The following is a 24,460-nucleotide window of genomic DNA, read 5'->3' on the forward strand; positions in this document are numbered from 1 at the left end:
TGTGGCATCTAATATATTGACATTAATTGGATGCATAGGATGCATTAAGAAGTGCATAATAATTTAAGGAATGTTAAATGTTTAATGTCTCAATATTACATAGTAACTTTATTAGTCAAAGCAAAGCATGTAAATAAGTATAATCATAAAAACAGACATATGCGTATATATTTTTAAAGAACTAATTCTAACATCCTCTAACCCATGCAGCAATGTTATCATGGTTAACTCTGAGCATATTTCAAAGTATTGCCAGTAAGGAGAGCAGAAGTAGAAGTCTGTGAAACAGTATTTTTCCCCCAAACTGAACAACAGTTACTTTTCTATGGTCAAATATTTCTTGTGAAGATGGGTAAAATATTAATTATTTACTACACAAAATCACTGCAGATGGTGACTATAGCCATGAAATTAAAAGACGCTTACTCCTTGGAAGAAAAGCTATGACCAACCTAGACAGCATATTAAAAAGCAGAGACATTATGTTGCCAACAAATGTCCATCTAGGCAAGACTATGGTTTTTCTAGTAGTCATGCATGGATGTGAGAGTTGGACTATAAATAAAGCTGAGCACCGAAGAATTGATGCTTTGGAACTGTGGTGTTGGAGAAGACTCTTGAGAGTCCCTTGGACTGCAAGGAGATCCAACCAGTCAATCCTAAAGGAAATTAGTCCTGGGTGTTCACTGGAAGGACTGATGTTGAAGCTGAAACTCCAAAACTTTGGCCACCTGATGTGAAGAACTGACTCATTTGAAAAGACCTTGTTGCTGGGAAAGATTGAGGGCAGGAAGAGAAGGGGACAACAGAGGATGAGATGGTTGGAGGCATCACCTACTCAATGCATATGACTTTGAGTAAACTCCAGGATTTGGTGATGGACAGGGAAGCCTGGTGTGCTGCAGTACATGGGGTCATAAGGAGTTGGACATGACTGAGCGACTGAACTGAACTGATACAGTATCTATGGTAACTTCATATACTGTTTCTTGGGAGTAATCTAGGATGAGAAAAGGCTTCCCAGGTGGTGCTAATGGTAAAGAACCCACCTGCCAGTATGGGAGACGTAAAGAGATGTGGATTCTTATCCCTCAGTTGGAGGAAAGGCATAAAGCGACAGATCTGCAGATCTCCTGCTATACTCTCCCATTTGCTTTAATGTTTTTTCCTGGGATGATTTTCCACCTTTCGTTTTACCCTTCTGTACTATTCAATATTGATTTGAATCTAACAGGCAGAATTGGACATATTCAGAAATCAAAACTATTTTTTTTTAATTAGTGGTGATTAGCATTCGTTTTAAACATCACCAATGAAGCTCTTGAACTTCAAGGGAGAATGTTACCCTATTGGTCTCCATTTTTTAAATCCATAAAGATGCTCTTAAAACATGATGAAAAGTCAATACATGGCTTAAAACTCTCATGATCTCCTATTAGATAAAAAGTAAAACACTCCCCACGGCCAAGCCAGCCCCTAGCACATTTTCCTTTCCTCTCCTCCTCACGCCTGCATTGCAGCTACATCGCCCTCTTATTATTGAGGTCTACTTCCATAAAAATGATTTTCCTAAAACCAACAATTCAACTTTTTCCCCTATGTTGTTCCAGTATCCTATATTTAGCTGTCAAAATATGTATCACAGTACGTAACTGTTTTTGAGATTCCTTGAATGACTACAGCATTCTAATAAAACAAAAGATCCATAATGGTAAACAGTGACACTTAATAGTCAATAACATAGTTTAGGATGAAAGAACATGTCATAATTTTACAATATTGATAACGGACCAAATCCATTATACCATCAAAAACTATAGAAATTTTCCTATATTAAAAAGAGGTCCAAAAAGACAAATAAATATCTTTAACTTGTTGTTGTAAATAAATCATAAACTGAGCCTAATTTTTCACAGTTTTGTACTTCTGGTCTTTTTGCCTCATGTACTGGAGGTTCTGATTCCATTAAAACTGAGTGAAAATTTAAGACTCATTCAATTTCATTTTGACACCAATGAATAAAAAGAGACCATCAAGGAGCGCTTCTCAAAAGTACTAAGGATCTGACCTTTGGTTATATAAAAAAGAGTTTCACTTTCATCTCAAGGTCTCCAAGTCTTGACAGGAATTTTCTCTACCTGTCACTTATCTTTCTCTCCTAAGTAAATTAAGTTATTGCCATGACTGCTGAGGACTGTCATCTCTTCTTCTATATAAGCATACATCAGATCAAGATTTCTTTAAAAAACTGGTTTTGTTTGACCTTCCAGGCAGGCAACATACTTGAAGAAGTCCTTGTGAGCAGGGGCACAGCATTCCCCTCACTAGTGAGTTCACATAAAATACCAATGGTGGCTCTCTTGCTTTATATAAAAATATATTTTATTAATAAATTTTTAAGTTTTATGAACTACTTTCAAGAGTGTGAATATAGGTAAACTTACATGTTTTCACGTTAAAATATTATCTTTTATCTGACCATTTATAATGAATCATGACACGTATTCAACACTGAAAAATATTTCTGAAAATTAAATAGAAATCAAGTGAAATCGAAGAAAAGTTTTTCATTTGTGTCAACTACACACACACACTCATGAGTTGTTTATATTAATGTCTATATAATAAAAAAGTATAATTATATATAATATACAACTATGCATACTCCTTAGTAATCTAAAATATGTCTATGTATATACACATTTTATATCCATATATATGTTTGTGTGTATATACATATATACACAATCAACTTTCTGTTAAAATATTTAGAAGTATACTAAAGAAAGAGTTAAGAAAAAAGTAACATATCAATTGCTTGTCCGAGAGTGTGTAATGATGGAAAGGAGAGAAAGGAAAAATGAGGGGAGAAAGGAAAAATGCTTGGGAGGCCAGCATATATCTGAGTAGGAAAGGGGCCACCAAGGACAGAGGAGGTAATTGAAAATACACCCTGGAACACAAAATATGTGTTTCCTCCATTCATAATTCTACTTCAGGCTACATATTTATGAAAGCACCATGAAGACTTGTTAACTACATCAAACTGCACTCACTCATCTTCAAAGTTATGTCTAACCTACTAGAAGGTCTAATGCATTATCAACTTGTGATTTTATATTCTAATTATCACTGACTCATCTTTTTTTGTCCCTTTCCTATTCCTAAATTATCTCAAAAAGCATAAAATGGATCCCTCTTGGTGACTTAACAGAAAAAAGAATCGCAGAGAACCCAAGAGTTGAAGGAGATAATGCCCTTGCAACATAATCACTCATCTGCAGTTTCTTTTCCAATATTTTCTCTGGAGAGTCAGACCTTCTTTCCACTTCAGGAGTGAAACCTTCCAGGAGGAAACTACACACAGGGCTTCACTAAACTGTCTATGTACCTCTGGTCACTAAAGAAATTATCCAAATACTAAGCCATCCTTGTCTCTGGAAGATTTAGTCAGTCATTCATTCAATGAACATCTAATTAAAAGTGTAAAACAAGGGACTTCCCTGATGGTCCAGTGGCTAAGATTCCTCATTCCCAATGCAGGGGGCCCAGGTTTGATCCCTGGTCAGAAAACGAGATCCCACATGCCACAATTAGGAGTTCTCATGGCACAACCAAAGATCCCATGTCACAGTTAAGACCCAGGGCAATTGAACAGATATATATTTTTTTTAAAGTGTGTAAAACATTATTGTCAATAATTTTGGGACTAAAAAGATGAATGAGATTAGCCCCTACCCTTATAGGGCAAAACAGAATTTTTGTTAGATGGTGTATTAATATTCTTTCCAGTCGCCATATACTTAGCTATGTGACTAAGCATTTCCTGATGTGTCAAGAGGTATCAAATACCTAAAATATGTATTTTTAATGAACTTTAGTATTATCTTTATGAATTTGTCTTGAGGAAAGAATCAGGCGTATGTGCATAGGTTTAACCACAAAAATACTCACTGAAGCATCATAAATCTCCTGACCAGCAATCTATAACTGGTTAATAACAGTTAACTTATTTGTTCATTTGCCAGAAAATGAACATCATTTTTGTCTATATAACAGTATGCATTAGTCTCTCTTCAGAGGCACGTAACATGGTAGGTACCTTTTTCAAGATCACACAGCTGAGAGATACACGGCAGGATTGTGGTCCAGATACCTATGTGGTTAGCCAGTGAGCTGTTAGCCCAGTTCACACAAAGCTACCTCTTACCTTCTGAACTGGAGCTCAGCCTCAGCTAAGGCCACCTGCTTATTTTATTAGCAAGGCAGTCTTTCTGAGAACTGTATCTAACTGTCCCCTTACCTTTGTTCTTGATCACAATAGCCAACTTATTTCCTTCATTGCATTTACCTGAGTGATTTTCTTCTTTAAATCAGTTTTAACAGCTTTATAGGGATGTACCAGAAAATTACTGGAAGAGTGTAATTCAATATTTTTTAAGTAAATTTGCAGAATTGGACAGTCATTACCATGAAGCAGTTTTAAAATGTTAATCCCATAAAATTCCACTGAACCCATTTGCAACCAATCCCAGCTCACATCCCCAGCCCCAGGAAACCAACTATCTCTATAAACTTGTTTTTTTCTAGATGGTTCATGTTAATAGAGTCATACTTCAGTCATCCCCAAAAGCAGTATTAGGACAAATAACCAAACTACCATTTTGGAAATACAGTATATATAGTACATGATGCCAAGTGTTTTGAGTACATATGTGATATGTTTTACAAAAATTGATTGTATCTAACATTATCCCCATTTTACAAAAGTACACATTGAAGTCTGGGGAAGTAAGACAATCACATGAGGTCTAATATCTAGTGAAAGCATTTGAATTTTTATTCAAGAGTGACTGATTCCAAAGCTCTTGACCTGGACACAGGGCTTGTGTTCTCTTCTGAACCTTTATGAGTTCAAGATGGTGACCTCAGTTGGACTAAGGCAGGGTAGCCTCTTTATAGATGAGGATCTTAGGTTGGGTGGTCAGATTCCCATTCTTGACCCTGTATCCAAAATATGCAAAAATAAAACACGTTACTAAGGAAATACATTTTAGAGCAAGTGGGTTAATGGAAGAACTCTTAGCAAATTTGGTCCTTTTTCAATCTGGTTACTCTGGCACCTCTAACATTTAAAAGAACTGGTTCCTGCAGAGGTCAATAACAGAGAATTTTCTTGTTGAGAGATATCCCTTATTCTGACTGCATATTTGCTTATCTAAAAAATGTCTCAGCCATAATTTCAAATTCTTGGGCCTGAAAAGATGAGGGATACCCTGTGGGCTTCTCACCTTGAGAGGGCATGGCTGTTCTCTTCCCACTTGGGACATTATTTTTTTAAGCTTTGTGTTTTGAATTGGAGCATGGCCAATTAACAACGCCGTGACCGTTTCAGGTGGACAGCAAAGGGACACAGCCATACATATCCATGTATCCAGTGGCCCCTGCAAACCCCCTTCCCATCCAGCTGCCACATAACATCGAGCAGAGTTCCCTGTGCTCTGCAGTAGGTCCTTGTTGGTTATCCGTTTTAAATATAGCAGTGTGTACATGTCCATCCCAAATTCCCTAACCATCCCTTCCCTTCATCCTTCCCCCCATGACAACCAAAAGTTTGTTCTCTGAAGTCTGTTTCTGTATTGTATCATTTCTTTTTAGATTCTTGGGGATATTATTGCTCCCTTGCCAAGGAAGGCAATAATGTCTTTCTTCCTGGACCCAGGCAACTGGGAAATATTAAATCCAAGCCCTTCTGTTCCCTGTCACACCGAGGGCTCTCTGCTACCTGAGGGCTACTGCAATGGGACATTGCAAGTCAGGATCCTTCAGCCTTTGCAAGCCTGAGGGCTCGGGGTCTGTAACTCACGGCTGCCTTTCCCGCACTCTTGGGTTCTGGTTCTATTCTGGTCTCTGGGCCTCCAATAATTTGTGTGCATAGAGTAGTCACACCTCCAAGTGACAAATCTCTAAGAAGTTCTCAAAGAGTCCTTGAAAGAGGCAAAATGAGGTTTTGTTTTGTTTTTTTTCCCTTTCACAGGGTATTCAAGATTGCTTCAGAGGAAAGTACTCACAGAAAAGACAAAAGACTGTCAAGGCTGCTAACTTCTGTTCTTGGTAACTGCTGTTCACCGCCCTTGGACTGTGAGAGCTGGGAAAAAAGCTCATGCATTTTCACATGGAATAAGAGTTCCACATGGTAATCAGTTACTCAACGAAGAGAACTCTCCACTCAGTGACACAGCTGAAATTCCCAGGGAATCTCCTTTAATTTTGAGTGTCTAAGAAATACTTGGGCTTCCCTGGTGCCTCAGACAATAAAGAATCTGCCTGGAGTGCAGGAAACCTGGGTCTAACCCCTGGGTCGGGAAGATCCCCTGGAGGAGGGCAAGGCAACCCACTCCAGTGCTCCTGCCTGAAGAATTCCATGGACAGAGGAGCCTGGCAGGCTACAGTCCACAGGCCACAAAGAGTCAGACACGTCGGAGCAACTGACACTTTCACTTCACAGGGAACACTCGGACCAAACATTCTCAGAAATAATTACCTTGAGCAGCTATAAATCTCTATTGGTCATGAATTCCACATTTATCCTGCATATGGAAATGTCCATAAGGAAGCCAGTGTCTCTCCTTCACCAGAAATGTCTGAACAGGGACCATTAGCATCAGTGGCAGGAGCCACAGTCTGGGCTGAAATCAGATATCTAGATGGACTTAGATGTCCCACCTGGGAAGCACTTACTAATTGTCCAGCAAGGTGGGCATCTCCCGGGTGCTGGTTTAGCACCTGGGCTTCCTTGGCTTCTCTACAGCTGCTGCTTCTAGGCTTCAGCATTACTCATTCACTACTGCTTAATTTCCTATGCCTGTATCATCTGAGGAGAGAGAGAACACGTCTTTTACTTTCATTTTTCCTTCCCCAGAAGTGTTCAATCCCCAGATTGAACAGAAGTGCTCTTTCCTTCCTGCTACCAAGACACAACGAGAGGCCAATCCTGGTCCACTCTGCACACTAGACTCGCAGGAGGTTGTGTGACCACCACCCTCCATTTCAGTGTGTGTTACAGCTCAGCTCTGCCCTGACCCAGGAGCCTATTTCTCCTCCAGGGGTTTCTGCTCCTTCTCTCTCCTAAAATCGCTGCTTGCCACCTTTTCCCTTCTTTCTGCTTTGTTCTCTCTTTCTCCTCTGACCATTAGTCATCTTAATTATTTCTGTTATTGTTCCTTTAAAAGACACTGATTCCTTGTATCTGTACACGAATGTTACTATTTTAATTCCCTGTTAATTTGACACCTCTTTCTTCTCTTTAAGAACCTAGCAGCCCTGGGCTAATGAGAGTAGAAACAAATGGGAAAAAGTCTCAATACACACCTAAAAGAAATTCTTAGGTTAAATTTCAGATAGGTAATCCTTAGCTTCCAGTACTATGACTGAAGCATGGGTGAGAACATGTTATATACTATGTATCATAAAGCTTAGGTAGCAAGTTTTCCTGTTTTATTGCACCTTCTACCTTTTTTTTTTTTTTGCTAGAAAATTATTTAGTACTTAACCTAACCAGACACTGGTCCCAAACCCTCTAGCCATTCTGTGGATAAACCAAGGCCCTGCTAAAATATTGTTCTGAGAGCAAGAGGGCTACACACTCCACTCGTGGGGTTACCCTGTGTTTATTACAACAGATAAACAGATCAATCTGTAGAGTCTATGTGACACTCAGATCAATCTGTAGAGTCTATCTTTCCAGAGTTCCATTTGTAAATCACAGCCATACCCCCTGGCTCCCAAATAATCTATTGGCCTCTGCATTCCCTTTGTCAAAAGTTGCAGTATCCTTCTCTCCAGAGCTCATTTTAAAAATATCTCCTGCTTATTAGCACTTTTGCACTCATGGTACTAATGAAAATTAGGAAATGATAAGATTCAGCTTCAAGATAACCTTGATGCATCTTGGAAATATTTTTTCCCCCTTAGGTAAAACTGGACAATCCTTAGTAATTCACATGAAAACTCCAATATCCGAGGATGCCAGAGAAACCCAAGCTGAGACTTTACTTGGCCTCTTAAATATGGGAGCATCACTATTGGAATGACAGAGTTTGCTGCGCCCAGTTCAAAATGAGCCTCTTGGTCCTCAAGCACTTACTGTGTTTCCCCTAGAAAGCCACCTGCCTTCCTCCTTCCCCTTACCTCTCTATGAATCTGAGAGGTGGATGCCGAGAGTGGTGCCAGCCATTGGAAGCAAGTCTTCTTTCTCCCTTTAAGCTTTGGCGTCAAAAGCAGCTGAGGATGTGTTGTGGGGAGAACAAGTTTCCACCTATGCTCTTTGCTCGATGTCATCCTTTTCCACATGGGTATCATGTTGGGGCTGACAATGTACAGTGCCCACAGGTAAGCAGGGGGCAGGCAAGTGTCCCCCAGAACACCAAGAATTCTTCTTGCCTCTAACTCATCTGTGTATTCTTTAGCATCTGGACCTGCATATCATACATCTTTAGGCAACTGCTCCCTTTAATGGTTGGACAGAGGAAAGGTAAGGGATTACAGGAGATAAAAAGAATCATCTCCACAATAATAGTGTTTTTGATCAGGCTATCTCCAGCAGATAACATGGGCGTCATCTTGTGGTCAGGTTAGCTAAGAAGAAAAAAGCGGAAAACAAGTGAATCTTTATGTCTGTACACCGCCCCCTGCCCCCCACACACACAACACAGATACTGAATATTTATACAATCTTGAGACAAAACTGAGTGACTTCACTTTCTTTTCTTTTTCTTTTTTAGGCACCATGATGGAGACTTCCATGTGTAGACTTAATTTCTGGTGAAAGCCTGGTAGGTGGCACGGAAGAGAAATGTTTCCTTCTTTTCTTCTCACCTTCTTTATTCCCAGACACTACTGCTAGGAGACTCACCAGCAGAGCACAGAGCCTTATTGACCAGACATGCTTCAGACTAGGTTGAAAACAGAAGGGTTTCTCCCTGAGAGCAGCCAATGCCTGTGGAACTCTTACGCGGGCTCTATTCTGTGCCCCTCCCAATACTCTCAAGTACCATCTGACAGTTATTTCTGCCTCTGACAGTTAACCTCTCAGTCTTTTCTGCTTTCAGCTAAAACCACTGGCTCCCACAGCTTCATTCACTGCCCCAGTCAGTGTGGCTTATCCTATTCTTCACACCCCTCACCCAGCAGAGTGTCTTAAGACATTTTTGTTCCCTTTGAGAAAATGGCCTCATGCTCTTAATATGACATAAAACCAGAAGAAATCTATCTATCCACCTACTTATCTATAATTTATTTTCCACAATGCATAATTTCAGGTTTCATCATAATGGTTACCACTAAAGAGAATTTCTACTGATATCCATGTTTGCTTTAGTCCAGTCTTTTAAAAGTTGAAGGGACTCCTAGCTTCCTGTTTGGCAATAACTTTCTGGGCTGCATTCCTTCCTTCTTCAGGGTTAGATGATTTCTCATTCTACCCTCCACTTCCTGAATCATTCCAGGTGAGAAAGAAACCAACATAAAGGCAGAAGCCATTGCTCAGATAGGCAGAAAATTTATGCCATAATTACCTCATGAAAATTGTGGTGAGCCTGAGGCTCCTATAGATGAGTCATTTGTTATTTGCAGGATCTGTTTCCTCAGGCATAACTGGTCTCCTCTAGAAGAAAAATGGTAACTTTAGCCTTTCTCCACTAAGTGACTGGAGTCTTCTATACCCCCTTCCTCCTCATAGAAAGCTTATCTCAATCAGCCCAATCTCTGTCCAAGTAGGGATACCCCAAAACTCACCTCTGCACCAGCAAGCAGCTTCTCTGATATCCTCAATTTCCAGATGCTTCTCAATTCAAAAGTATTTCATTGCAGTTGGTTTTCTCAGGCAGGGCGTACTGATCCTGCAGGTGCGTGGTCTGTCCGTGGTGTTCAGATGTGATCGAGTACAATCCACTTGTACACCTCTAAGACATCATGGGTACAACTTCCAATATTCCTCTACTCTAGTTGACTGTTGGGGTAGGAATGTTGCCCAGGTCTGGAGCTTTCTTTACCTCATCAGTTACTCCCCAGAATTCTGCAGTCTCATATTAAGTTTACCTAAACCAACTGTCTCTCAGCAGTAGTTTATTTTTCTCAAAGGAAATGCCCTAACATACCCACTTTATATCACACCCTTTTAACTATATCTCTATTTGGACATGCATGAATATTTGGTTTGGGGAAAAGTTATCCTCCTAGTCAAAAATACCCTAAATCACTATGTCCTCCTGCACATCACCTTCAGGAAACAACTCTTTAGCCTCTGAGATGGCTTCCTTATATATTTACATATTTTGTCTTGCTTTCATCTTATAAAAGAGATATGTATATAGTTTTAAGTAGCATGTGAAAAATTTTAGTGGCTTCATATGTCATGTTTTCATATGTCATAATATTCTCAATTTCAATTAATTTGAATGAAAATATTTTAATATGAAAAACATAACATTTATGTTACATGTTCTTTTCCCTCTTACTGTAATCTTTTGCTCCATTCTTACAAGTTAGATCATGCAATGAGACTTTGAACATTTTAGTAGCCCTTGAAACATATTTACCCACTACCCTTCCATAAATGTATTAATTGTTTCCCCTACAACCAAAAGTACAGAGGTATGATTATGACCTTTGTGCAGTGCAGTCAGAAAAAACCTTAATAAGGATCCCAAGGTATGATTGAGAAAAATTAGGTCTCAAATTCCCAGTCTAAGTTTCAAAAATTCTCTAAAGCATGACAGGTGATCATTTAACCAAATTCTTCCTTGAACTGTATATATGCCAATTTCCCCTGTTCATTTATTTTACAGTATTAACAATTCTCAAACTCATATCTAAATGACAGTTTGAAAATACAATCCTCTTTTTCTCCCTCATATCCTACCCTTGATGTAAAGAAGAAACCAAAACTTGAAAAACAGTTTTTCAACAGTAAAATGATTTTCTCTTTCAGAAACCACTGGGCAATTTTACAACTATATGTCATAACACATTTGAAAACAATTAAATTTCTAAAAGCAAATATGTATTATTTTTCAGGTATGTGTGTGTGTGTGTGTGTGTATCCCATGTTTACAATATGTGAAGATTCAAACATATGTAGACAGTGTCTGAGATGATGTTGCAGAAAGCCAACCTTCTTGACATCTTTCAATGAAGTACTTTCTGACCTCTAGAGTAGAGGAGATTGACCAGATTAAGTCTGGCTCAATAGCAAAGCCTCTATATCACAAGACTAAATTAATTTTAATACATTTATCAACGTCTTAGCCTTCTAAATCTATCAGACAGCCATGTTCGCATTTTAGAAACTGCAGTCTTAAGAAAACAGAGTGAAGCTTTCAAAAGTGATGTTTCACTTAAACTTTAAAGTCGTATGTGCAAATGCAACACTGCTTTCATTCCTTAGCAATGAAGAGACATACAAGATTTAGGAGAAATAGGAATAAAAATAGAGAAGGAGAAAATAGGCTTTATCATTTCGCAATTAAAAATGGATTGATGTAAAGTAATGGCACCAGGAAAAGTAATGGACTAAGTTATGGTGTTTTCTACTTACATAATTAATGTGTGTGTACATACATACACACACACACGTGCATACATATATATACAGATACATATATATTTATACACATAGATACATATATATGTATACATAAAAACATGTATCTAAAATTCCTCCAAGTGAAACCATTTGTTCAGATGCAACAGTATGAAATACTAGAGGTAAATGGCTAGACAGACACATCAGTGCCAATGCTGAATGGAATGAGGACTAGAAATATGGAGATAAAACCCTTTAACTTTTACAAACTGAATTTCAAAGATGAGAGAAGGATTGAAACCTAATTGGTTATATTCAAATCTCTGCTTCTGAATATTGATCTTGTGATTTGAACTTGCTGCACTCCTATTTATGGGAAATATGGTAAATAAGAATAAACTTCCCTTTTAAATTTAATTTCCAAATTTTGAAATTCATTATAATTTAGCAAGGACATCATTTTGGGAGGAAACTGCAGTAAGTCAAAGAGAGCAAGTTTTATGTTAATGAATTTTCTAGTAAGTGAATTCAAGTCACCCATGGAATAAGGGCCATATATGTAAACATAAACAGAGAAGGAAAAAATAAAGAATCAAGGAGAAAAAAGAAAATTGATTTTTTTTCTTTAGATTATTTTCATCATAGAATAAGGTAATGTGCCCAGGATTTTTAATTTCATAGAATTATAAAACAAAGTATGTTCCTGCTTCTTATCAACTACTTCTTTGCATAAACGCTTTATAAAATGCACATTACTGTCAGTATCTTCTTCCTTTTTTCAAAACACTAATAAATCTTTGAAGTTACCTAGGTTCATCTCATGTATGATTTCTCTGGATATCTCCAAAAGTATTTATAGGCTCTGTATAATTCATCAGTTTCTCACATCACTCATCTCTATTTTCTATTATTGTGTTATTACCATTCTCTTCCTTGCACAAAATAGAAATAACTAAATCACTTTTAGAACTTTTTTATCTTTCAAGAAAGAAGGACTTACCAACTTATTGGGCAAGGTAATGATTATAATTATTCTCTTCAGTTGAAACTTACTTTTTAAATTAAAATAAATAAATAAAGGAGATAGAAAGTAAACAAACCACTTGGGTAAATGGAAATTCAGATTTAATAATCAGTAACAACAATTGATTGGTCAGGATTGTACCTGGTCACTACTAGAGAGATCAAACTGAGTGTATTGTAGTTATCTCCACAGGGGCAGGTTGGATCCCCAAATTGGTTTAGATATTCAGATTGTTGATGCCACACATGTATCAAGAGGCTAATAACATATTTTCTTCTAAGTATTTCCAAATATGGTTTGAGAGAGAAGGAAGGGCTGACTGACTTAGAGTGTTATGGTGATTGGGTGTATAAAGGCTGAAGCTTCTGGGGTGAGGTTGGGCATTCTGAACTTCTCACTGCAGTCATGGGAAGAAACACTTAGTTTTTCTTATCAGATTGTCCAGATAGAGAGGAAGGAGAAGGATGGAGCTTGAAAGTTGTTAGCAGTTAAATGTCAAAAAAGGAATCAGAATCTTGATCACAAATGATTAAAAAAAAAAATTAAAGTGACTTCTGGAATGGGAAAAAAAAAACACACTACAGAAACTTATGAACAAATAAAGCAAATTAGCTTTGGGTTCAATACTTGCATGTGATTACATCTTGCCTCTTAAATGTTTCATAATTTTCTTTTTTCCATAGTTAAGATATGGATGTTACGGTGGATGTTAAGATATGGATGTTAAAGTGGTTAAACTGCTCTGGCATCTCTACCATATTAACTATCAGGGCTTATTAACTCATCTAGTTGATTAGACAGTTATCTTTTTACTCACTTATCACTCTGTGATCAATGAGAATACAATACACAGAGGAAAAACTTAGCTGAAATATATGTGCAATAGTAAAATATAAATTATATCTGCTTAAAAATGGCTCCCCTTATTCTAGATAATGATTCTGTAAAAGTCAGAGGTTATATGAATCAATGACTTAACAAGAATTAGTAAATTAAAAGTGCTGGGGAACTTTCCTTGCAGTCCAGTGACTAAGACACAACACTGCTACTGCAGGCCTGGGTTTGACCTCTGGTTGGGGAATTAAGATCCCATGTGCAGCTCAGCACTCCCATATGGGGCTTCCCTGGTGCTCAGACGGTAAAAAGTCTGCCAGCAATGCAGGAGACTGGGGTTCTATCCCGGGGTCGGAAATGGAAACTCACTCTGGTCCTCTCGCCCGGGAAATCCCATGGACAGAGGAGCCTGGTAGGCTACAGTACATGGGGTCCCAAAGAGCTGGACTGAGCAACTTCACTTTCACTTTTACTTTCATGCAGCTCAGCACAGTCATAAAATAAAAATAAATAAAAGTAAACTTTTAAAGATTTATTTTGTAAAGTGCTGGGAGAATCAGAATTGAAAAGAGGAAAAAAAATTTGGATTCTTACCCCATAACAATACATACAGTGATTTCAGATTTAATGTGAATACAGTAAGTTTTTAAAACTCCTAAACTGAGAAGATTCAGCTAACATCCACAGAAAATATGACTCTCTATGTTAGAAATCAGCATACTGGAAGACTGGCAGACTCAACAACATAAAAACAGTTCTTGTGATGCTAGCAGCACTGGTAATAACAATAACAAGAGTAGTAATGCCTCTGAGACAATCATAATTAAAAGAACACATTGGAAAAATATGTACAAGTAACATCTTATGTATAGAGCTTAAACATTATAATAAGAAGCCTTTAGTAGCTAATTAGACAAAGAAATATTATAAAGAGATAATTTTAAATGAAGAAAACAAAAGCAGAAGATGTGATCTTCACACAGAAAATACACATGAAAAGAGAGAGAAGAAAGGGAAAGAACTCTGGGATAGCCATTTTTAACTAAGATTAGAGAATAATTATATAATACTCTATTCAGATCTGTATAAGGCAAGATGGACACTCAGAGGTGTTGCTATTAGAAGCACAGGGGCTCCAATCAAGATGTCAAGCTAAAAGGATGCGGAGCTGACCTCCTCCCACAAACATATCAGAAATACATCTATATGTGGTAAAAACCAAAAAAAAAAAAAAAAAGCTACTGAATACTGGCAGAAGATCTCAGATATCCAAAAGTGCAGAAGGATCCATGTATCTGTGGGAAATTCTTAAAGAAATGGGAATACAAGACCACCTAACCTGCCTCCTGAGAAATGTGTATGCCAGTCAAGAAGCAACAGTTAGAACCAAACATGGAACAACGGACTGGTTATAATTGTGAAAGGAGTACATCAAGGCTGAATATTGTCACATTGTCTTTTTAACTTATATGCAAAGTACATCATGCAAAATGTTGGGTTGGATGAAGCAAGCACCAGCTGCAGTCAAGACTGCTGGGAGAAATATCAATAACCTCAGTTATGCAGATGATACCACCCTTGGGCAGAAAGCAAAGAGGAACTAAAGAGCTTCTTGATGAAAGTGAAAAAGGAGAGTAAAAAAGTTGGCTTGATACTCAATGTTCAAAAACTAAGATCATGGCATCTGGTCCCATCACTTCATAGCAAATAGATGGGGAAACAATGGAAACCATAACAGACTTTATTTTTTTTGGTCTCCAAAATCACTGCAGATGGTGACTGTAGCCATAAAATTAAAAGACACTTGCTCCTTGGAAGAAAAACTATGACCAACCTAGATAGCATATTAAAAAACAGAGACAAAACTTTGCCAACAAAGGTCCATCTAGTCAAAGCTATGGTTTTTCCAATAGTCATGTGAGGATGTGAAAATTGGACTATACAGAAAGTTGAGTGCTGAAGAATTGATGCTTTTGAACTGTGGTGTTGGAGAAGACTCTTGAGACTCCCTTGGATTGCACGAAGATCCAACCAGTCCATCCTAAAGGAAATCAGTCCTGAATGCTCATTGGATGGACTGATGCTGAAGCTGAACCTCCAATACTTTTGGCCACCTGATACAAAGAACAGACTCCTTGGAAAAGACCCTGATGCTGGGAAAGATGAAGGCTGGAGGAGAAGAGGACAACAGAGGATGAGATGGTTGGATGGCATCACCGACTCAATGGACATCAGGTTTGAGGAAGCTCTGGGAGTTTGTGATGGACAGGGAAGCCTGGTGTGCTGCAGTCCATGGGGTCACAAAGAGTTGGACATGACTCAATAACTTAGCAGAACTGAACTCCATGTAACTGGGTAGGACAAAAGAGAGAAAAGTTGGGGGATCAGAACCATATATGTGTCCCTGAGAGGGAGCTGTGGAAGAGGAAAAGTTCCCACACCTTGGAAAGCACCTTCACCCACAGGAAGAGCAGCTTGGACTGAAAGTGAGCTTCAGAGGCTCAAGAGGAGAGTGTAGAAGCCAGTCTGCAGCAGGCAGAAGAGAGAGAGACCAGCGCAGATGGCCCGTGCCACCGTCCTGCACTCCCCAGCCCTAGACACCATCAGCTGGTGCACACAGGGTCAGGGTGCTGGAACCCAGGCTTCAGAGGACAGACCCAGGCAGAGAACCGTGGCTGGATGCATGAAGAAGGCCCGAAGGGGCTGGAGTGGAATGGCGGCAACCAGTACAGAGTAGGTCAGTTCCACCATGAGAGCGAAGGGTCATTATTAAAGAGTATAGGAAGGAAGGGGTGGGGCCCACCAAACAGCCTCTCTGAGCACGCTCGGCCAATGCAGCGCTGTCTCTAAGGAGGGAGCAAATGCGGGGGTGGAGGGGAGGAGTGGGGGTGTGCCCACATGCTGTGGCAGGGCTGAAGTCAGATGCTTCCCAGAGGCTTGTGATCTAGGAAGCAGGGCTGACATCTGAGCCCTCTCCACATGACTGTAGGATCTGTGGACTTCTGCCAAGCTGCCAGCTTTGCAAACTCAGTGCCTGCAGGACACCAAGGTGAACCACAGGTGTCCCGTGGTGGGGACACGCCCGGCCTTAGCAGCTGCGGATTTGGTGGATGTGTGTACATGGAGGCTGGGTGGGGCCTCCCTGCTTTCACTGCAATGAGGACACAGCCATAGCGAATCTTTGGGATGCAGCAAGAGCAGTTAGTTCTTAGAGTGAAGTTCATGGTGATACAGGCCTCCCTTAAAAAGAAAACGAAAAAGAAAAGTCTCAAACAACCTAAGCTACCAACTAAAAGAATTAGAAGAAGAAAAACAAAACCTCAAGTCAGAGAAAGGAAAGAAATAATAAAGATCAGAGGCAATAAATAAGATAGAGGTTGAACAACAATAGACAAAATCAACAAAACCAGTATCTGGTTCTTTGAAAGGATAAATAAAATTGACAAACCTCTGGCCAGGCTCACCAAGAAGAAAAGAGAGAGGATTTAAATAAAATAAGAAATGAAAGATAAGAAATAATAATTGATACTACAGAAATAGGCAAAAAGCCCTTGGAGAGTACTATGAACAATTAGATGTCAAAAAATCTGACAACCTAGAATAAATGGACACGTTTCCAGGAAGCTATAGCCCACCAAAATTGAATCATGAAGAAATAGGTAATTTGAACAGATCAATTACTAGAAGTGAAATAAAATCTGTAATAAAGTTCCGACAAACAGAAGTCCAGGGCCAGATGGCTCCACAGGTGAATTCCACTGAACATAGAGAGAAGAACATAAACCAACCTTTCTAAAAAACTCATCCAAAAAATTGAAGAGGAAGGAACATCCCCAAAGACATTCTATGAAGCTACTATCACCCTGGTACCAAAAACAAAGACACTGCTCAAAAAGAAAATTACAGGCAGAAGACCTAAATAGACATTTCTCCAAAGAAGACATACAGATGGCCAACAGGCACATAAAAAGATGTCCAGCATCACTAATTATTACAGAAATGCAAATCAAAACTACAATGAGATATCACCTCACATCAGCCAGAATGGCTATCATCAAAAAATCCACAAACAATGTTAAATTACCCAGGTCTTTTGTCACAGAACTAAAGTTTATATTGAATCACAAAAGACAGCATTGCCAAAGCAATTCTGAGGAAAAAGTTGGAAAACCACGTGAAAATCAATGCAATTTAAAGACAGCCTATTACCATACACAAAAATCAACTCAAAATTGTTTAAAGATTTAAATATAAGACACACCATAAAACCTCTAGAAGAGAACATAAATCATATGAATGATTTCTGACACAAATCATACCAATGTTTTCTTAGGTCAGGTCCCAAGACAATAGAAATAAAATAAAAATAAGCAAATGAACCTAATCAAATGTACAAGATTTTGTATGGCAAAGGAAACCATAAACAATATTAAAAGATAACCTATGGACTGGGAGAAAATATTTGTAAATGATACAACAAATTCAAACTAGGATTTAATTAGTTCCTCGTGTCTGACTCTTTTGTAACCCCATGGACTGTAGCATGCCAGACTCTTCTGTCCATGGAATTCTCCAGGTAAGAATATTAGAGTGGGTAGCCATTCCCTTCTCCAGGGGATTTTTCCCAACCCAGGGACTGAACCTGGGTCTCCTTCATTGCAGGTGGATTCTTCACTGTCTGAGCCACCAGGGAAACCCACAAAATATATATAAATAGCCCACGCAACTCAATAATAATAATAAAAATTTAAATGGGCAAAACAGCCACTTAACCAAAGAAGACATACAGATGGACAATAAGCACATGAGAAGATGCTCATCGTCACTAATTAATAGAGAAATGTAAATCCAAACTTTTATGAGGTAGCACCTCATACAGAATGGCCATCACTAAAAAATCTACAAATAATAAATGGTAGATAGGGTGTGGAGAGAATGGAACCCTCCTACACTGCTGGTGGAAACATAAATTAGCACAGCCACTACAGAAAACAGTATAGAGGTTGCTTAACACACTAAAAGCAGAGTTATTATATGACCCAGCACTTCCACTCCTGGGCATACATCGAAACAAAACTATAATTTGAAAATATACACGTACCCCTATGTTCACGGCAGCACTGTTCACAACACCCAGGATACGGAAACAGCCTAAAGGTCCACTGCAGATAAATGTCAATGATAAGTGGACAATCAAGAGGTGATGTGTGTGTGTGTTTACACACACACACACACACACAGAGTGGAATACTACTCAGCCACAAAAAGAAGAATCAAATAATGCCATTTGTAGCAACATGGATAGACACAGACATTATAATATTAAGTGAAATAATTTAAAAAGAGAAAGGTAAATACCATATGATATTACTTTTATGTGGAATCTAAAATATGATACAAATAAATTTACCCATGAAACAGAGACAGACTCATAGACATAGAAAACAGTGTTACGGTTGCCAAAGGGGAGGTGGGTTGGGAAAGAGATGGAATGGAAGTTTGGGATTAGCAGATGCAAACTACTATATATAGCATGGATGCACAGAAAGGTATAGTGTAGGGAACAGTATTCAGTATCCTGTGGATAAATTGTAAAGGAAAAGAAAATTAAAAAGTACATATATGTATAAATGAACCACTTTGTTGTATAGCAGAAACTAACAGAACATTGTAAATCAACTATACTTCAATAAATGCATATTTTTTTAAAAAAGAAAAAGCTTATACATGCATCTACATATTCATAGCAGCATTGTTCACGACTGCCAAGATATGGATGCAACCTGAGTGTCCATCAACAGATGAATGGATAAAGAAGATGTGAAATGCATGTATATAATGAAATACTACTTAGCCAAAAAGGAATGATTTTGCCAACATAGATGGACTTGGAGGGCATTATGCTAAGTGAAATAAGTCAGATCAATATTTATATGTGGAATCTAAAAAATGCAATAAATTAGTGAATATAACACAAAAGAAGCAGATTCACAGATATAGAGAACAAACTAGTGGTTACCAGTGGAGAGAGGGGAAGAGGAGGGGCAATACAGGGGTAGGTGATTAAGAGTTATAAACTATCATGCTATAAAATAAATACAGGGATATAATGTACAACACAGGGAATATGGCAAGTATTTTACAATGACTACAAATCTACCATCACCTATAAAAAGTGTGAATCATAGCAGTGTACATCTATATACTATATATATATATATATATACATATATATACTATATATATAAAACATTGCACGTCAATAATATTTCAATTTTGAAAGATCCCTGCTTTCACTGAAAACAAAAAGAAGCATGAATAGGGATACTTGGATGGGTCATTTATCAAACTACAACAGAGTCTCAAAATATACGCTCATTATCTTAGTAACTGAATTTCTGGTATATCTTATGGTTAAATAAGACACAAATCTAGAATAAAATAACTTTATGGATGAATATTCAAGTTATTTATAATAATATTTTATTATTAAAAATTACAGGACATCCAGTCTTTGATAATAGTCAAAAAGCTTTTTTAAAATTATGTATCCATTGTATGATACATAATGCCTGTATTAAAATATAGTACCTTTAAAAATCAGGAAAATACATGAAAATTCTTGATCAGACATATTGTAAAGCAAAGCAAACATCTGAACATTAAAGATAATCACTAGAATGTAAGCTCCACAAGGGATGAAGGGTTTTGTTATTCTACTGTCACTGTAGATTACTGCTATATCCCAACCATGTAAACTAGAGCCTGGTAACAAAGCTGGCATTCAACAAATATTTATTTAATTAATGAGAAAGATGTCTTATATTCCTTTTACATAAATGGACTAAAATATTAACTATAATTATGAATATTGATGAGATTATGGACATTTCCGTTCTCCACATAACATGTCAAGAACTTTTAAATTTGACTTGTGAATATAAAATCACTTTCAAAAATACCGATTTCATTATAAAATCAATACAACCATACTTTGTTTTAAAAATAAAATAATTAAAATTTTACCATATAATTTCAATTATTCTTATCACTTTAAGGTATTGCTTTTAAATCAGATTTGTGGGCATATATTGTCAAGTGTTAGGCATAGATCATGCCATTTTACCTTTCAGTACATTTATTACTCTTCAGTTAGCACCTGTCCTTGTGTCTGTATTGTATTCATCATCATCCGTGTTAATGGATGTTGAACACTTCTTTGAATGAATTGTTGTTAACTAATCTTCTTTGTTGAGTGTGATGGTTAAGTTTCTGCGTCAGTTCCAATGAACCATGAGGTGCCCAGATATTTAGTCACATGTTATCATGGATGTTTCTGTGAGGGTTTTCTCCAGATGAGATTAATGTTTAAATTGGTAGACTCAGTAAAGGAGATCACCCTGTCTAATGCTGGTAAGGCTCATTCAATCAGCTGAAACCTGAATAGAACAAAAAGGCCGACCTTCTCAATGAAAGAACTTCAAGCCTGAATGCCTTTGAACTGGGACACAGGTTCTTCCTGGATCTCAAACCTACTGGCCTCTGAACTAGAACCACACCATTGGCTGTCCAAGCTCTCAGGCTTGCATGCACAATATGCACATACACACACGTTTCAAGATCGATACCCAGCAAAAACATCATTCATGATGACGGAGAGCTTAGATAACCTCATGCGTGCCTGCTCAGCCGCTTCAGTTGTGTCTGACTCTTTGCTACCCTATGGACTATAGCCCGCCAGGCTCCTCTGTCCATGAGATTCTCCAGTCAAAACTACTGGAGTGGATTGCCATGCCTTCCATTAAGGGATCTTTCCAACCCAGGGATCAAACCAGTGTTCAGTTCAGTTCAGTCACTCAGTTGTGTCTGAATCTTTGTGACACCCTAGTCTGCAGTATGCCAGGCCTCCCTGTCCATCACCAACTCCCAGAGCCTGCTCAAACTCATGTCCATCGAGTCGGTGATGCCATCCAACAATCTCACCCTCTGTCGTCCCCTTCTCCTCCTGCCTTCACTCTTTCCCAGTGTCAGGGTCTTTTCCAATGAGTCAGTTCTTCCCATCAGGTGCCCAAAGTACTGGAGTTTCAGCTTCACCATCAGTCTTTTCAATGAACATTCAGGACTGATCTCCTTTAGGATGGACTGGTTGGATCTCCTTGCAGTCCAAGGGACTCTCAAGAGTCTTCTCCGACACCACAGTTCAAAAGCATCAATTCTTAGGCACTCAGCTTTCTTTATCGTCCAACTCTCACATCCATACATGACTATTGAAAAAACCATAGCTTTGACTAGACAGACCTTTGATGGCAAAGTAATGTCTCTTCTTTTTAATATGCTGTCTAGCTTGGTCATAGCTTTTCTTCCAAGGAGCAAGGGTCTTAATTTCATGGCTGCAGTCACCATCTTTAATGATTTTGGAGCCCAAGAAAAATGTGTCTACTGCATTGTGGGTGGATTCTTCACCCACTGAGTCACCTGGGAAGCCCAAGATAAACCTCAAACTTCAGTCCCTGGGTTGGGAAGATCCCCTGGAGGAGGACATAGCAACCCACTCCAGTAGTCTTGCCGGGATAATCCCCATGGATAGAGGAGCCTGGCGGGCTACAGTCCATGAGTTGTAAAGAGTCAGATATGACTGAGCAACTAAGCACAGCTCAGCACAAGGTAAGAAATGGAGCTCTTCTCACCATGATGCCGACCTTAAAAGAAAGTCTAACGGAGTTCTTGAAAGAGAGGCGAACAATGAAAGGAACAATCTTAGGATATCAGGAAAAATATAACTTGGTAAACATAATATGAAAAATGGAATAGGCATGCCTCTTACTCTTGGGTTTTTAAAATTGTGTTTGATGGTTGAAACAAAAGATATAATGCTTTCTGATGTGATTTTTCTATACAGAGAGAGAATATTTAAGACAATTAGCTTATAAATAGGGAGAACAAAGGAACACAAAGAGAAGTAAGATTTCTACCTGTCCCTCAACCCTTGCAGACTGTGATAAGCTACATATATGTAACATAACACCTAGAGAAAACAACAAAAACGCTATACATAGATATATGCTCAAAAACACTATAGATAAATCAAGTAAGAGTTCTCAATTTGATCAAGAAATATGCAAGAAAGTACAAAGAAATAACTGAGGAATAACAGAAAAAAAGAAAATGGCATGCATAGGCTCTAAAATATCTATATCTATTATAAAATTTCTAGATTCACAAAAAAAAGAGAGATTAGCAAAGTGGAATTAAAAAACATGACCCAATTATATTCTGTCTATAATGAACTCACTTCAAATATAACAATACAAGCAGACTGAAAGAAAAAAGTAGAAAATACATACAATGAAAATATCAATCAAAAAAAGCAAAAGTGTCTCTATGAGTATAAAATAAATGTGATTTAAAACCAAAGAACATCACCAGAGATGGAGAAGGACATTATACAATGATTGAAAAGAGCCATTCCACCAATAGTACACATAATCCTAAATGTGCGTGTGTCAAACAATACCCTAAAAATCACTGAAAAATAAAAAAGATAATCTCCAAAATATGTGGAAATTAAAAAAGCACACTTCTAAATAATCCAGATATCAGAGAGGAAGTCTCAGGAAAACAAAAATTTCATTGAACTATATGAAAATGAATATAAAACATATCAACATTTGTGAGATATAGTTATTTTAGAAACAAGAGTGATATTTTTATGTATTTACACACATTATGAAAGAGGAAATAATTCAAATCTTGAGCTCCCATGGCGATTATCAACCAAGAAGAAGAGTAAAATAAACTCCAATACTGAGTGGGTTGCCATTTTCTACTCCATGTATCTTCCTGCCCCAGGGATCAAACCCACATCTTCTGCATCTCCTGCATTGACAGGCAGACTCTTTACTACTGAGCCACCAGGGAAGCCCAAATAGTTTATAAGTGTTAATTAAGTGTTCGGTAGAATTATTCAGTGAGAATGTTGGTATTGGGAATTTATTGAGAGTGAGTTTGTTTTCATGATTGCAGATTAAATGTCTTTGTTAGTTGTAGAGCTATTCAGACTATCTGTCTTATATTAGGTGAGTTGTGAAAGCCTTTGTTTTTGAGGAAGTGGCTCATTTCATCTAGTTTATAATATGTGTGTAGAGGTATTGGTAGCATTTCTTTGTCATCCTTTTAGTATCTTCGGGGTCCTTTATAGTGATAATCCTCTATTTAATTGTTGATATTGGTAATTTTAGTAATTTGAATCTTCTCTTTTTTTCTTTGTCATTCTTGCTAGAGATTTATCTATTTTATTGCTCTCTTCAAAGTACCAGCTGTTTTGCTGATTTTTCTTTATTGCTGTTATTTTAAATATTATTGATTTATATTCTTATGTTTAGTACTTTTTTTTTTTTTTTTTTGCTTTCAGAATTAGGAACTATATCAGTTTCCTATTGCTACTAAATAAATCACCACAAACTCATTACCATAGTAAAACACCATGTTTCTTATAGTTTTGGAAGTCAAAATCCAGAATCAGCCTCACTGAGCTAAAGTCTTGGCAAGAACTGGTTCCTTTGGAGACTGAGAAGAGACTCTGTTTCTTTAACTTCTTCAACTTCTAGAAGTCACCTTGAACATTCTTTGGCTCATGCTCCCTGCCTTTTGCTGTTTTTGGTCACATTTCCAACTTCTACTCATTCTGATTCTTCTACCTCCCTAAGAACACTATGATAACACCTAAATAATCCAGCATTGGCTTCCCAGATGGTGCAGTGCTAGAGAATCTGCCTGCCAATGCAGGAGACACCAAGTTTGATCCCTGGGTTGGGAAGATTCCTTGGAGTAGGAAATGGTAACTCACTCCAGTATTCTTGCCTGGAAAATTCTATGGACAGAGGAGCCCGGCAGGCTACAGTCCATAGGGTCAAAAAGAGTAGGACACAACTGAATGACTGCCCTCAGATTGTTACCACACCAAATAATCCAGGATACTCTTCCCATTTCAAGATTCTGAACCTAGTCACATATGCAAA

At 38.0% G+C, this 24,460-nt stretch overlaps 1 long non-coding RNA gene across 1 annotated transcript in view; it reads right to left on the reverse strand.

Moving 5' to 3' along the window:
* Nucleotides 1-4,884: 4,884 nt before the first annotated feature.
* Nucleotides 4,885-24,460, reverse strand: part of LOC122453111 — a 229,632-nt gene continuing 210,056 nt past the window's right edge. Inside the window, exons 4-7 of the long non-coding RNA XR_006272950.1 lie at nucleotides 9,796-9,962; nucleotides 9,576-9,664; nucleotides 8,147-8,637; nucleotides 4,885-5,004 (exon numbers count right to left, since the gene is read on the reverse strand). This is a non-coding gene — a long non-coding RNA (uncharacterized LOC122453111). The remainder of the gene's footprint in view (nucleotides 5,005-8,146; nucleotides 8,638-9,575; nucleotides 9,665-9,795; nucleotides 9,963-24,460) is intronic.

Source organism: Cervus canadensis, chromosome 14 (assembly GCF_019320065.1).
Source record: "Cervus canadensis isolate Bull #8, Minnesota chromosome 14, ASM1932006v1, whole genome shotgun sequence".
Taxonomy (NCBI): domain Eukaryota; kingdom Metazoa; phylum Chordata; class Mammalia; order Artiodactyla; family Cervidae; genus Cervus; species Cervus canadensis.